This window comes from Tamandua tetradactyla, chromosome 5 (assembly GCF_023851605.1).
Source record: "Tamandua tetradactyla isolate mTamTet1 chromosome 5, mTamTet1.pri, whole genome shotgun sequence".
Taxonomy (NCBI): domain Eukaryota; kingdom Metazoa; phylum Chordata; class Mammalia; order Pilosa; family Myrmecophagidae; genus Tamandua; species Tamandua tetradactyla.
Genome location: NC_135331.1, coordinates 32,837,215 through 32,851,866, shown reverse-complemented (window position 1 = coordinate 32,851,866; position 14,652 = coordinate 32,837,215). Strand labels below are relative to the sequence as shown.

Genomic DNA, 14,652 nt, shown 5'->3' with positions numbered 1-14,652 from the left:
CAGAGTGGTGGGATATAAGATTAATGTGCAAAAATCAGTGATGTTTCTTTACACAAGTAATGACCTGAGGAGTTAATTAAGGAAGGAATTCCACTCAAAATAGCAACTAAAAGAAGGAAATATCTAGGAATAAACTCAACAAGAGATCTTAGGGACCTGTACGCAGAAAACTACAAAACACTGGTAAAGGAAATCAAATATCTAGATGGAAAAACATCCCATGCTCACAGATAGGAAGGTTGAATGCCATCAAGATGTCAATTCTACCCAAATTGATCCACAGATTCAAAGCAATATGAATCAAATTTCTGACAACCTACTTTGAAGACCTGACAAAGCTTGTTATCAAATTTATTTGGAGGGGAAAGAGACTTCGAACAGCTAAAGAGTTCCTAGAAAACAAAACAAAAGTGGGAGGACTAATGCTTTCTGACTTCAAAACTTAATATAAAGCTACAGCGGTCAAAACTACATGGTATTGGCACAAAGACAGAAGTATTGTTCAATGGAACCAAATCAAGAGTGAAGAGATGACTCACCAAATCTATGGTCAATTGATCTTCAACAAGGCTCCCAAATCCAGTGAACTGGGACAAAATAGTCTTTTCAATAAGTGAGCATGGGAGAGCTGGATATCAATAGCCAAAAGAATGAAAGGCATACCTTACACCCTATACAAAAATGAATTCAAAATGGATCAAAGACTTAAATGTAAGTGCTAGTACCATAAAACTCCTAGAAGAAAATATAGGGAAGCATCTTCAAGATCTCGTAATAGGAGGTAGCTTCTTAAACTTTTCATCCAAAGCACAAGAAACAAAAAAATAGATAAATGGGAAGTCTTCAAAATCAAAAGTTTCTGGCTTCAAAGGGCTTTGTCAAAAAATGAAGAGGCAGCCAACTCAATGGGAGAAAATATTTGGAAACCACATATCAGATAAAGGTTTGCTACTGTGTGTACATAAAATACTTATACAACTCAACAACAACCCAATTATAAGATGGGCAAAGGATACGAACAGACATTTCTCTGATACAAATGCAAATAGAAATGGCTGAAAAAGCACAGGAAAAGATGCTCATCTTCATTAGCTCAATGGGAAATGCAAAGCAAGACTACAATGATTTATCACCTCACACCCAAGAATGGCTGCTATTAAACAAACAGAAAACTACAAATGTTAGAGAGGATGTGGAGAAATTGGAACACTCATTCAGTGTTGGAAGGAATGTATAATGGTACAGCTGCTGTGGAAGCCAGTTTGGCAGTGTTTTAGTTTGCTAGCTGCCTGAATGCAATATACCAGAAACGGAATGGCTTTTTAAAAAGGGGAATTCAGTAAGTTGCTACTTTACAGTTCTGAGGCCAAGCTAATGTCCCAATTACAACAAATCTATAGAAATGTCCAATCAAAGGTATCCATGGAAAGATACCTTGGTTCAAGAAGGCTGATGAAGTTCAGGGTCTGTCTGTCTAGTGAGAAAGCACATGGCAAACACAGTCAGGGTTTCTCTCTCAGCTGGAAGGGTATATGGCGAACATGGCATCATCTGCTAGCTTTCTCTCCTGGCTTCTTCCTTCATGAAGCTCCCTGAGGCGTTTTCCTTCTTCATTTCCAAAGGCTGCTGGCTGATGGACTCTCTACTTCATGATGCTGCAGCATTCTCTGCTCTCTCCGAATCTCTTTCATTCTCCAAAATGCTTCCTCTTTTATCAAGACCCACCCACATGGGTGGAGACATGTCATCACCTAATCCAGCTTAACAACCACTCTTGATTAAATCACATCTCCATGGAGATGATCTGATTACAGTTTCAAACATACAGTATTGAATAGGGATTATTCTGCCTTTATGAAATGGGATTTAGATTAAAACCATGGCTTTTCTAATGGACATACATCCTTTCAAACCAGCACAGGCAGTTCATCAGAAAACTAAGTATCGAGTTGCTCTATGACCCAGCAATTACAATACTTGGAACATACCCAGAAGAGCTGAAAGCAGCGACATGAACAGATACATGCACACCTATGTTCACAGCAGCACTATTTACAACTGCCAAAAGATGGAAACAAATCCAAGTGCCCATCAACAGATGAGTGGATAAACAAAATGTGGTGTATATAAATACATACATATATGTGTGTGTGTGTGTGTGTGTGTGTGTGTATTTTTTTTTTTTTTTTGGTATGGGTAGGCACCAGGAATCGAACCTGGGTCTTCAACATGGCAGGCAAGAACTCTACCTGCTGAGCCACCATGACCTGCCTTTTTTTTTCTTGGTGTGTGTGTGTGTGTGTATATATATATATATATATATATATTTTAATGTGGTATTTACATATGATAGAATATTATGCGGCAGTCAAGATAAATGAAATCCTGAAGCATGACAACATGGACATAATGCACATAAGCATATGAACCATGAGGACATAATGCTGAGTGAAATAAGCCAGACACAGAAGGATACACACTGTGTGATCTTGCTATTAAGATTCTGGTAAAGATAAACTCAGGATTACAGTGTAGATTATAGGGAACTTGGAGATACACAGAAGCCAGAGATAGGTGAACAGTTACCTAATGAGGCTGAACTTAAATGTAAGGGAACAGATAGAAGTGATGGTTGTTCGTTAGTGGGGTAATAAGTAACATTATCATACTGAAAATGACTATGATTGAAAGGGGTTCTGTAAAGTCATGTACCCCACCGATTTAACTCTACAATTATAAATAAGTGCCTGCATAAACTACTTCAAAGGTTTGATTTTGTACAGCCAATAATACGGGGTATAGGGGGAAAATTAATATTGCATGCCATGGCCTGTAGTTAACAGGAAGACATCAACAGTGCCACCAGCAATATCAGGCTAATAACTGGTGGGGGGAAGGGACAAGAGATAGGGGAAGATTTAGATTAGATATTTGGTGAGGCTGAGTTTATAGGTTCTTTGTCTCTGGACCAATGAAAACTGTCTAGGATTGAGTGCTGATGATTGTACAACTGCATGAGGACACTGTGAGACATGGATTATATATTTTAGACATTATCTATGATGCCCAATAGATGGAGGCGGGCAAAGGGCACGAGGACTAAAAAGCAGAATGGTGAACTGTGTTGTATACATATGCTGGAATATTGTATGAATACAAAAAGGAATGAAGTTATGAGGGTACACAACAAAGTGAATGAACCCTGGGAACACTGTGCTGTGCAGAATAATAAGCCAGAAACAAAAGAACAAAATATAGTATGATCTCTTTTAGGAAATACTTATAAGAAACCTGGAGCCTAGATTGTAAACTCTTAAAGCAGTCATACTGTGTCTGGAGTTATAGGTGTATTTCTAGATGCTGAGATGCTGTACTAAATGTGTATATTTCACTGGAATCTTGGATACCTCTGTGACACATAATACTCAGAGCTGGAATTCTGCAGCTCTGAAAGTCAGCATCACTACATACAGCAATTGTTAAAGGAATTGAAAAAGAGGTCAGGCTTCAATTACAGATAAAAACAAAACTGTTCTAGTTGGGACTAAAGATAAATCAGAATACAAAGCAAAGGATGACAGAGTACGTATTCTAGAGCATCACCTATTGTATGAGACCAAAGGCAGTGAGGTTAATTGTGTCTAGAACTTAATTTACTGGAACACACACTCTAAACCAACATGCCTGGATAGCTCATTTTAACAACCTAAACGCATGGAACATAGAACAGGAACAAGGCCTTGCAATTCTGTATGGCTTAATGTAATACTCAGATACATCCCAGACTATGGTGGGCTGATAATGAAAAAGTATTTTCCCCCTTCTGGGACTCAAGGAAATATATGGAACTATTAAACTGCCCCATCTTGGAAACACCTGCCACTCTCTCAAACATTAAGCCCTTGATTTTGAGGAGTGCCCATATGAAACTCATTCTGCAGTAGAGAAGCTAAGACTACTTATAATTATGCCTAATAGTCGTTTCCAGGAAAACTCTTTTGTTGCTCAGATGTGGCCTTTCTCTCTCAAAGACCAACTCTGCAAGGCAAAGTATTACCCTCCTCCCTTCTGGGACAAGACATCCAGGATAAAAGTCTCCCTGAAAATGTGGGACATGATTCCCAGAGATGAGCCTGGCCCTGGCACCATGGGATTGACAATGCCTTCTGAATCAAAAGGGGGAAAAGAAATGTAACAAAATAAGGTATCAGTGGCTAAAAGAGTTTAAATGGAGCCAAGAGGCTATTCTGGAGGCTACTCTTATGTGGCTTCAGCTAAACACTGCTAACTGCCATGATGTGCCAAACCCCAGCCAAAATCACTCCTGTTAACATTAAAGAACACTTGGGGCTATGAGACTCCACAAAGTTTCATGCACTAAGTTTACTTTCCTAAAACTTATAACCTGCAGAGAATTCTTAGAACAAAGAAGTCCTGAAATCCAGAGGGGCAAGCCTCTTCAAGAATACCAACTAATTTCACCCCCCTGTCCTATATCATCAATACCCCTTCTCAACATGTAAAAATGGTAAGAGGCATACCCCAAAGACCCCCACAGTTTGGGAGAAGGCTCAAAGGAGAAAGAGGGGTTGTAACAGAGAAGGTAGGATTTAACAGATGAGTATGACTGCTGAATCACTTTGATGTTTCTTTTGGCCTCTGGTGTTCTGGAGCAGACAGATGGTAAAACCTGAAGTTATGTAATGGTAACCCATAGCAAACTTTGAAATCTGCTTTGTAACTACCTGTATAATGTACTCTGAAAATCACTGTTCCTTTATTATTTTTTTACAACTTTTTGTATATATTTCACAATTTTAAAAAAAGAGAAAGAAAAAAATGACCCTTCTTATCGAGTGGTTTTCTTCAGCCCAACCTCTTTTCTTCATTTTGTATAAGATTACTGTATTAAATGGAGGAAAAGATGCATTTAGAGACCACCTCCTGGGAATAAATTTTATATTCTGAATGCTTAGATAAAGCTCTAGTAAACCACGTTTCGGGTGAGATTTCCAAGGTTAAACTGGGTTTAATGGGGATAGTACCAATCAGTCTAGGTAGGCAAAAAGTATCTCCACTTCCTTGGTGCACCGGCTTTCAGATACCTCAGAAGAAACTCCCAGACTCTTATGGCATGGCCCCATGAGACTCTACTAGTGGGTGCTGCCCATATAAAAATGATTGAATTCCTTTTAACTGAGAAGAAAAATCTGGTCCTTAGCCCTTGAAGGACTAGGGTCTTATCAGGGACTGATTAATGCAGAGAAATGACAACTGCTTCAGGTACCCAAGATAAGATGAATATGTGTAAGAATCCTCTACTTACGGTCTCCCTAGATACAGGTATTTGGGGCTTGAAGTAGACCTGAATTCTTGAAAACTGAAGGGAAAAAATGCAATTAGATGCAGAAGTCACATCCCAATCATTCTGAATTTTTTTTTCAGTTGCATGTTCTGGGAATCAAACCTGGGTCTCCTGCATAGAAGGTGAGCATTCTACCACTGAACCACACATCCCAATCATTTTGTTTACATTATGTAAGGAGGGCTATAATATCTTGAATAAGGCTGCAGCAGTTTTCTTTCACACCAATACTTTTGATTTAAGTACACTGATAAATCCAAATAGCAATTTAATAGGTACAAAGAAAGAACAGTTCATTTTAGGCAGTGAAAGTCATCTCAGATAAGATTTCTCCCCCTTTCTTTTCATCTGTTTCAGGTGTTTATTTTACTACTTGGTATAGGGTTTATCAAAACTTTTAACAATCAGAGAACTTTGGCCTTTGTCAAAATTCTGGTTATTGGGAAATTTCTAACTAATAATCAATTTCTACCACAATGTATATATTTTTTTCCTTCCAAAACAAACAACATACTGTGCATTGACAGAGACAATTTACAGTTTCTCACTGCTGAGAAGTAGAAAAGTAGCTAGGTTAATTGTCTGAATATCACAGAACACTTTTTGAGTTCATTAGGCTATTAGCCCCAGGGCTGGATTTAATCAAAAGATAAAGAATACATGCTTAAGAAGGTGTCAGCTGACAAGAAGCAAGTCTTTGAATAGGAATTTCTGTGTTGGAGTTGTATGTCAGGTTTATGGTAAAGTAATCAGACTCTAGCCTGGCTGGAGACAAGAAAAAGCCTTGAAATGAGCGGTTCGAAACCATGTCTTGAACTTCTGACCTGACCTTTTAGCAAGCTTAGGCACCTTGAGCAAGTTATTTAAACTCTCATCTGTAAACGACTAGACTTTGCTGATTTCTAAGACACCTCTAGCAGCATCAAATTTTAATTGTCTATTATTGCTAGTCATTGACTAGCTCCTTCAACATTGATTTGATACCCTCAATGAACACAACAAAAAAGTAAAAATACAGTTCCTGACTTCAAAATGTTGACAGGTCAGTGGGAAAAGTGAAGGCTTTACCCAAAGCTTCTCCTACAACAGGGCCAGGCACAAGGGGCTCATTCATCCTTTCAGGTTCCAAACAAAGGTTACAAGGGGCCCAGCAGGGATGGAGGAGGGAAAAGAGTAGGAGAAAGCTCACAGAAGCTCTCTGGAAGAAGAGAGGCCAATTTTTGTTTTAGTCTGCCCCTGTGACCTAGGCCACTGTGCCAAGCACTGGGGAAAGTGGGGTGACCCAGCCAGACCAGGTCTCTGATGAAGCTTACCAATATTCTAGGTGGTGGGGAAAGACAAACAAGTTAACAAATAAATGAAATTATAACTGTGATAGAAAACAGGGTAAAATGTGCAAGAATTTGTGTGTGTGTGTGTGTGTGTGTGGGAGGGGTAGTTTGGATTAGCAACAGAAGGTAGGAAAGGCTTTTTGGAGATGGTGATAGTTGAAAAGCTCACACCTGAATGCAGTTGAGAATGAGTCCAGCCAGCACAGAGGGGCAAGGGGATCCAGCCAGAGGAAAGTAAGGAAATGCCCAGGCAGCAAACAGCTGGTGCAGGAAGATCATCTTTGTGGCTGAAGTTTAAAGAGCAAGGTGGCAGGTTATTTGGAAAGGATTAAAGCAGCGGATCTCATCCCTTCTACGTCCCACCCCCCACCCCCAGACTTTTGGTAATGTCTGGAGACATTTCTGGTTGCCACAAGGAGGAGAATGGGGTACTACTGAAAAGCCTGAGAAAATCTGCATTAAAGGAATACTTCAGCTCAAAGTCTGGTTCTAGTCATTATGTTATAAACTTATATTTTGACAGACTTGAATTTTTTTTTTCCTTTCCAACAGAAACAAAAGAAAAGCTTTCAAGAGGCCCACGGCTTCACCCACTCTTTTAGGAAATCACCAATGCAGAGGTTCAAGGGATGACGCGAGCCTTTGAAAAGCCCCACTGGATACTAAATATCTACCTAAATCCGTGGGAAACAATCCGAGGGGACACGCACCGAACTGCTCACAGGAAGGAAGTCTCTCTGTAGAAGGGACTTATTTCCACAGACTTATCTGCGTAATTACAGATTAATATTTAAAAAAATGAAAATTGTATCCCGGCACAGAGAAGTTGGAAGTGCCCTCAAAGACTGGAAACACATCCTCTGGATCTCTAACACCCCGTTTTGCCTTGAGCCCGGGGCCTCTCGGAGTTCTAGCTGCCCCCAACCCACCCCCCGCCCCCCAGGCCGACCCGCGCTGCCCTTAGGCCCCTTTGGGACCCCCTTGCCAGCAATGACCCCAAGGTCCCTTTTGGTTCTAACCCCCGCCCCAGACCGGCCCTCAGGGGCCTTCCCGCGGCCGCCTCACCTCGGCGTTGGGGCTTCTCCTCAGGAAGGCAGGCTGTCCTCGGCCGACCGGCAGCACAGGAGACGCGCCCCGCGCCCGAGGCCCCGTCGGGCCCGTCAGCAGCCCCGCGCCGCCGTGCTCTGGCGTGCCCGCGGGTCCTGCCCGGGCCGTTCGACCCCACAAACACTGCGCTCGCCGCCTCCCGGAAGGTCCGAGGCCGATCCTTCAGGGCCCCTGGCGCAGAGCGCTCGCCTCCTCCCTGAAAGTCCGACGCCGACCCCTCAGGGCCCCGGACGCCAGGCAAACCCTCAGCAGAGCGGGAAACGCCGGCGGCTCGAGGGCACGCGGACTAAGAGCGAGAACAACGCGGCGCTGACGCGGTAAGCGGAAGGGCCAGGCCGGCCAGGGGTTGATTAGCCGCCGCTCATCCCCGCTTTGCATATTCATGACTGAAGCGATTCTCCCCCCCCCCCCCCGCCCCCCGCCCCCCGCCCCGGCCGCCTCACAAACCGCGGAGAGGTGCTGAATTATTCATGACGAAGCGGCTCGCCCCGCCCAGAAAGACCGCTTTGATTATTCATGAGCCCCATAGACGGGTTTGGGCGGAGAAAGGCGGTTGAGACCCTCGTGAGGGAGGCGGCTACCAGCTGAGGTGAGGTCGCCGCAGAAAGGGGGTGCTTGGGCGTTATTAATTCTGTTGTCTTCGCGTTATTTATTTATTTATTTATTTGTCGTTTTACTCCATACTTTAGGTTAGATTTAGTGTAAATACTTAGGCTAGGATCAAAAGTCTTCTGAGGAGAAAAGGGAAAGCCGGGGGCTGAGGAGGAAAACAGGGGAGCCTCTAGGTAGCATTTTCCCCCAAAGTTTCAGGACGATAGAGAGAGAGAAAAGGAGAGAAGAAATTGTGCTGGGGACCCTTGCATCCCACCATCTAGATGGCTTTTAAATTCAGATGTTTGTGCCCTTGAATGGAAAATCAAGTGGACGTGAAGGAAGAAGCAGCGATAATAAACCGCAGAGCAGTTGGTCACGCAAACGATGAGGAGGGAAAGGAGTCCGGTGTGTGGAGTTTTCGGGGTTTATCGTATCCAGGGCCGTTTTCTCCACCCATAATCAATGCCTTCCTTAAACAAATCAAGAGGTGAGAGGCGTGGGGTTGAGTCCCAACGGATTGACGCCAGCCCCTCTTTGACCTCGCTGAGGAATTTTCATTTAATCTCTGTGAACCTTAGTTCCCCCAACAATACTGGAGAGAGTGTCTTGGAACCCAAAATCAGTCAATCACCTAAATATGTTCAAGTGTACGGAGCTTTGGGGGCAGGAGGTTGTGCAGTACATCATGTACTCGGTAAAAATGAAATAAAAGATACGGTGCTTGCCCCTAAAGAAGTTTCTAATCTAATTTCTCCTACATTGGGTCATAAATTTCTTGAGATGGGAACAAAGTCTTACATCCTTGTGATATAGCACAATGCATGGCACAAATGGTGAATGAATGAATGATTGAAGTGGCATGAGAAAAATATTCAAAAACCAAAAGAGCATGAACAAGTACCCAGTTAATATAGTGGAAATCTTCAGAAAATAAAACCTGAATCCTTAGGATGCCCCTTTTCACAGAAAAAAAAATATATATATATATATATTTTTTCCACTATATATATATAGTGGAAATCATTTACTCTCAGTGACTATGAAGTCACTCATACTTCATACTCATAATTGAGGAATTAGCAGGGCCAAATGGATTTTATTAAAATAATAAATAATAATTTATTGAAGCAAGCTATGCAAAACCTCCAAGTAACTGGGTGACATTTGGCAAACCAAGTCCCCTTGCTGGACCTCGCTTTCTTCTTCCTCATATATTTACATTTAAATCCATGGTCCAGGGCCAGCCACCATGGCTTGTGGCAGAGTTCTTGCCTGGGTTCGATTCCTGGTGCCTGCCCATGCAAAAAAGTAAATAAATAAAAATAAATAAATCTATGGTCCATTGTAAATTAATATCTGTATGCATTGTGATATTTAAGATTGAGGGTCTTTTTTTTTTTTGTCTATAGATGTCCAATTGTTCCAGCACCATTTGTTAAAAAGACTATCCTTCCTCTGAACTGACTTCACTCTTCTTTAAAATGAAGAGGGTAGATTAGTCCTAGAGGATGTCTCTAATCCCATATAGCTTTATGAATTTGTTGAGCCTAATTATGCTGACATGCATTCCCTTTGAATAAAACCATTCTTTACATCATACATGTAAGGAAGATTATCTAGCCACATTTTAGAATCCAGATATTGAATATTGTTCATGTAATAGACAGGGAATTTTCTTGTTAAAAAATGGTTTTGGAAGAGTGGGAAAGATGTATGGAAAGCATTAAGAAATCAACTATGATTGTCTTTGGGACAAAAATTTTTTATTTATTTAAATATTTAAGAAAACAAACAATATACTTAGAACCACCAAAAATGGATATCTTAGATTATCACATAGGCATAATTTTTTAAAGTATCCAAATAATCACTGTAGAGCCCGTGTTTGTACAGTAAATTTCATAAACCAATTTAAAATTCAGGCAAGCAAGGAAAAAATCTACAAATACAGATAACAAAGTTTCTTAAGTTCTAAATATTAAACTCTAACTTAAATGATCATTTAATTAGCTGTCAAAACTGTGAATGTTCTTGTCCTAGTTTGCTAGCTGCCGGAATGCATCACACCAGAGACGGATTGGCTTTTAATAGAAAGGGATTTATTTTGTTGGTTCTTCAGAGGAAAGGCAGCTAACTTTCCACTAAGGTTCTTTCTTACATGGGAAGGCACAGGATGGTCTCTGCTGGCCTTCTCTCCAGGCCTCTGGGTTCCAACAACTTTCCCCAGGGTCATTTCTTTCTGCATCTCCAAAGGCCTGGGCTGAGCTGCGAGTGCTGAGATGAGGTATGCTGAGCTGCTTGGGCTGTGCCATGTTGAGCTCTCTCATTTAAGCACCAGCCAATTAACTCAAACATCATTCATTGCAGCAGGCACGCCTCTTAGCCTACGGCAGATGTAATGAGCACCAGATGAGGTTCACGTACCATTGGCTCATGTCCACAGCAACAGAACTAGGCACATTCACCTGGCCAAGTTGACGACTGACTCTTACTACCACAGTTCTCAAAATATCAAGTAGAAAGTTATTACAAATACCAACTTTCCTATAGTGATGACCTATGTTACTATAGCTGCCTATAGTTTTTTTTTTTTTTTTGCAAGAACAGGAAAAACAATCTGTTTGCAGGTGACATAGTGCCTGTAGTTTTTATTTGTCAGATCTATATATTCTTTTCCCTATTTCACTTTTTATCCTTTAAGTTACCTTTCCTAATACTCTTCAATTCTATACCCTCCTCTAGACCTCCCTCTCTGTCTTTTTCAGTCGCCAGAACTCCTTTTAATATTTCTTATAGGGCAAGTCTCTTGTTGGCAAATTTTCACAGCCATTGTTTATCTGTGAAGATTTTAATCTCTCCCTCAGTTTTGCAGGACCACTTGGCAGGATAAAGAATTCTTGGCTAGTAGTCTTTCTCATTCAAAATCTTAAATATATCGTACCATTGCCTTCTCACCTTCATGGTACCTGTTGAGTAACCTGAGCTCAGTCTTATATGTTTTCCCTTGTATGTAATAAATATCTTTTCTCTTGCTGCTTTCATGCCTTTTTGCTTCTCTTCGAGATTTGACATTCTTATAAGTATATGTCTTTGAATAAGCCTATTTGGATTTATTCTATTTAGGATTTATTGGACTTGTTTCATTTGGATGTTTATGTCTTTTGTAAAAGATGGGAAGTTTTCCCCCATCATATCTCCAACTAGCCTTCCTATCCCTTTAGTCTTCTCTTCTCCTTCTGGGACACCAATAATTCTTATATTTGTATGCTTTGTGGTGTCTGTCATTTCCCTGAGATCAAGTGACATTTTTTCCTATTTTTCTTGATATTTGTTCTTTTGAATGTTCAGGTTCAATTGTCCTATCTTCTAATTTGCATATTCTTTCTTCTGCCTCTTGAAGTCTACTGTTATGAGTCTCTACTATACTTTCAATTTGGTCTACAGTGTCTTTAATCTCTGTGATATTTGATATTTTCTATTCTTTGAAATTCTTCTTTATGCTCCTCTAGTGCCTCCTTGACATCCTTTCTATCGTTATAAATGACCTTAATTAGTTGTTCCAAATTCTGTGTCCCCTCAGGTAATTTAATTTGGTCATTTGGCAGAGCCATATCTGCCTGGATCTTCACATGCTTTACAATCTTCTGTTGTAGGTCAGGCATTTTAATGTCTTAATAAGGTTATTTTGCAGATTTTTTTCCTTCCCTAATATAAGATTTTTAATCTATTTGTATTAGCTTTGAAGATCCCCTTTTGGATTTGATTTGTCAGTCCTTCCCCTTGAAACCGAATCCCTAATCTCAAGGTGGTGGTGGGGAGGGGAGTGTTGCAGTTCTTTGTAGGGCTTTATTTGAGAGTTAGGCAGAAAGACAATTTGTTAGATTGTACTTTCTGCTTCTCTCCGGCAAATGGTGCTCTTGAATCTTCACTACAGGTACAGTATCTAATGGACAGTCATGGTGTTCAGCTAACTGGCTTCCTTGGTCTCACCTCTTTGTCTGCACACACCTGTGGTCTCTTGCTGCCCATGGGAGAATGGGAGTGGTATCAGGACCCAAAGAAGTCCATTTCACTGGTTAGATGTTGGACTGGCATAACTCTGTCTCCCCCTCCACCCTGAAGAATGGCCCCCCAGTCTTTGCCCAAAAACCCAGGCGCCCACAACAGCACGTCACAGGGGTGGGGAGTAGGTATTATACCTTGACTAAGTTGTGTCTGTGTACAGGAAAAGTATGTCTTTTATCTTCCAAGTTTACCATGGGAACTCCAAGCTATAGAGCCAAAGGGAAAATCTTCCTAAGCCACCAGTGGGAATAGGTGAAGTCATGACTAAGTACATTCACCCCATTCTCTCCATCCCAATTTTTCCAGTTTGTATCCAGGGGCCTCCCTATGTAGGGTAGAAGACTCTCTGTAATCACCACACCCTGGAACCACTGTCCTGTCATTTTTCTGTCGCATCTCTCGTTGTTGTACAGAGCCGGGGTGAACTTAGCCTCTCCTATTCCACCATCTTGCCAGAGGTCCTCCATCTTTGGAACAAATTTAATAAGAATTTTAGTTTTTTGCCTTACTCAAAATGACCACTGCCAACAAAAAGAGTGGTTTAGGCCCTAATAAACTAAACAACAGCTGGTTAATCTTTATCAGAATCTCATATTTACACATAGAAAGGGTAAAATAGTAAGTAATTTTGCCACTTCATAAATAGGGCAGTTGAAGCATAAGCAAAGAGATAAGCCCAGTGAGTCTTTATCAAAGGGAACTCAGAAATCTTGCCTCTTTCTCAAGAAGCTCATAATCTATGTCACAGAGTGAACATAGCATACATAAGGCCATAACTCGTGTTGATGCCCTGTGAAGTTTCAGAAGTTTGTGGATTCAATATGCAGGCAACTATATAAACAAAAGACAGTTGAAAGTTAGTATTCTGCTTTAAAAATCCATTGTTATGAAATCTCTCCTAGGTTTTTCCATAATGCATCAGAGAACAAGGTGATAAAAAAAACACCAGAGCTATTCTCTGAGAGTACATGGTCTGTAGAGTCCTACCTCCTGAGGCTATCAGCTTGTGAGCTTTCAAAATTAAGCAGGGTTTGTACTTGAATAGAATACCACCACAAAACACCTGTTCAAAGGGAAAATACAACACTAGCAAGAGAATCATTAGAGGTTGAAAGCAACTTGGCTATTTAAAAAATTGCTTAGATCTCTTTGCCTTGCTGAAGCAAACTCATTCTAGAACACCAGAAAGTGGCCCAACCATGGTTTAGAAATAAGCAAGCAAGCTCAGCAACTAGAAAGTCACATGTAGTGCATCATATTAAATGGCATGTAAACAGAGGGAAATTTCACTTGGAGAAGTCACTGTAGAAAATGTCCTAAATTGTGAGTCAAAATTCTAATATTTTAATCTTAGTTCTGCTACTAAGTGGCTGACTGATCCTTGGTAAGTCAGTTTCCTTTTCTGAACCTTGATTTCCTCACCTGGAACATTAGATATTTGAACTTAATAATAGTTCAAGTTCTTCCTACCTCTAAAATCCTGTGATTCTGTTCTAGTTCCTTAAATTTTTCTTGTGCCTGTGGTACCTCCCCATTGACTCAGAAAATCTTTATTGATCACCCACTTTGTTCCAGGACTGTGTTGGTTCTAAGGGCTCATGAATGAGTTAAACTATTCACAAATGGCCACAAATTGTGTGATTACATTTATATGAAATGTCAATAATAGGCAAATTCCTGGAGACAGAAGGGAGATTAGAGGTTGCCAGGGACTTGGGGCAGGAGTGATGAGGAGTGACTGCTAATGGGCATAGAATTTCATCTCAGGGGACGAAAGCATTCTGGAATTAATGGTAATGGTAATAAATATATTAAAACCACTAAATTGTACATTTAAAAAATAAAAGCTAAACTTAGAATGAACTAGACAAAGACATCTTTGTCACAGACATATATGAAACCATGATACAATATATAATGCAAAGGGCACATAATCCAGACCTGGTTGGAGAAATCAGGAAATAATTCCTTGAGAAAATTATACTTGGGAAAATTATACTAGTGTTCATGAGTATGTGAGTATCAGGAGATGAGTGGGAATTGGGAAAGTGTAAGGGGTAGACTCTTTCAGCCAGAAGGAATATTGATAAAACCTGAAGGCTAAAGAGAATATAGTCCTATGAATAAGTACATAAAAATGACTGATGCATGAAAGTAAGGGGAAATGGTTTGAGATGAAACTAGGGAGGT

At 40.7% G+C, this 14,652-nt stretch overlaps 1 protein-coding gene and 2 long non-coding RNA genes across 7 annotated transcripts in view; 2 read left to right on the top strand and 1 right to left on the bottom strand.

Annotated features, from left to right (window-relative positions):
* The window catches only part of LOC143683991 (uncharacterized), a 54,428-nt gene extending 46,564 nt beyond the window's left edge, over positions 1-7,864 (bottom strand). For both annotated transcript variants that reach the window (XR_013175781.1, XR_013175780.1), the window contains exons 1-3: positions 7,762-7,864; positions 6,868-6,983; positions 5,327-5,380 (exon numbers count right to left, since the gene is read on the bottom strand). This is a non-coding gene — a long non-coding RNA (uncharacterized LOC143683991). The remainder of the gene's footprint in view (positions 1-5,326; positions 5,381-6,867; positions 6,984-7,761) is intronic.
* Positions 2,917-7,581, top strand: LOC143683993 (uncharacterized). Its single transcript, XR_013175782.1, has 3 exons — positions 2,917-3,582; positions 5,446-5,487; positions 7,249-7,581. It is a non-coding gene; the product is annotated as an uncharacterized LOC143683993 (long non-coding RNA).
* Positions 7,865-8,226: 362 nt separating the features above from the next.
* The window catches only part of HORMAD2 (HORMA domain containing 2), a 98,467-nt gene continuing 92,041 nt past the window's right edge, over positions 8,227-14,652 (top strand). For all 4 annotated transcript variants that reach the window (XR_013175779.1, XR_013175778.1, XM_077160591.1 and 1 more), the window contains exon 1: positions 8,227-8,392. The gene's annotated coding sequence lies outside the window, so the exon portion shown is untranslated. The remainder of the gene's footprint in view (positions 8,393-14,652) is intronic.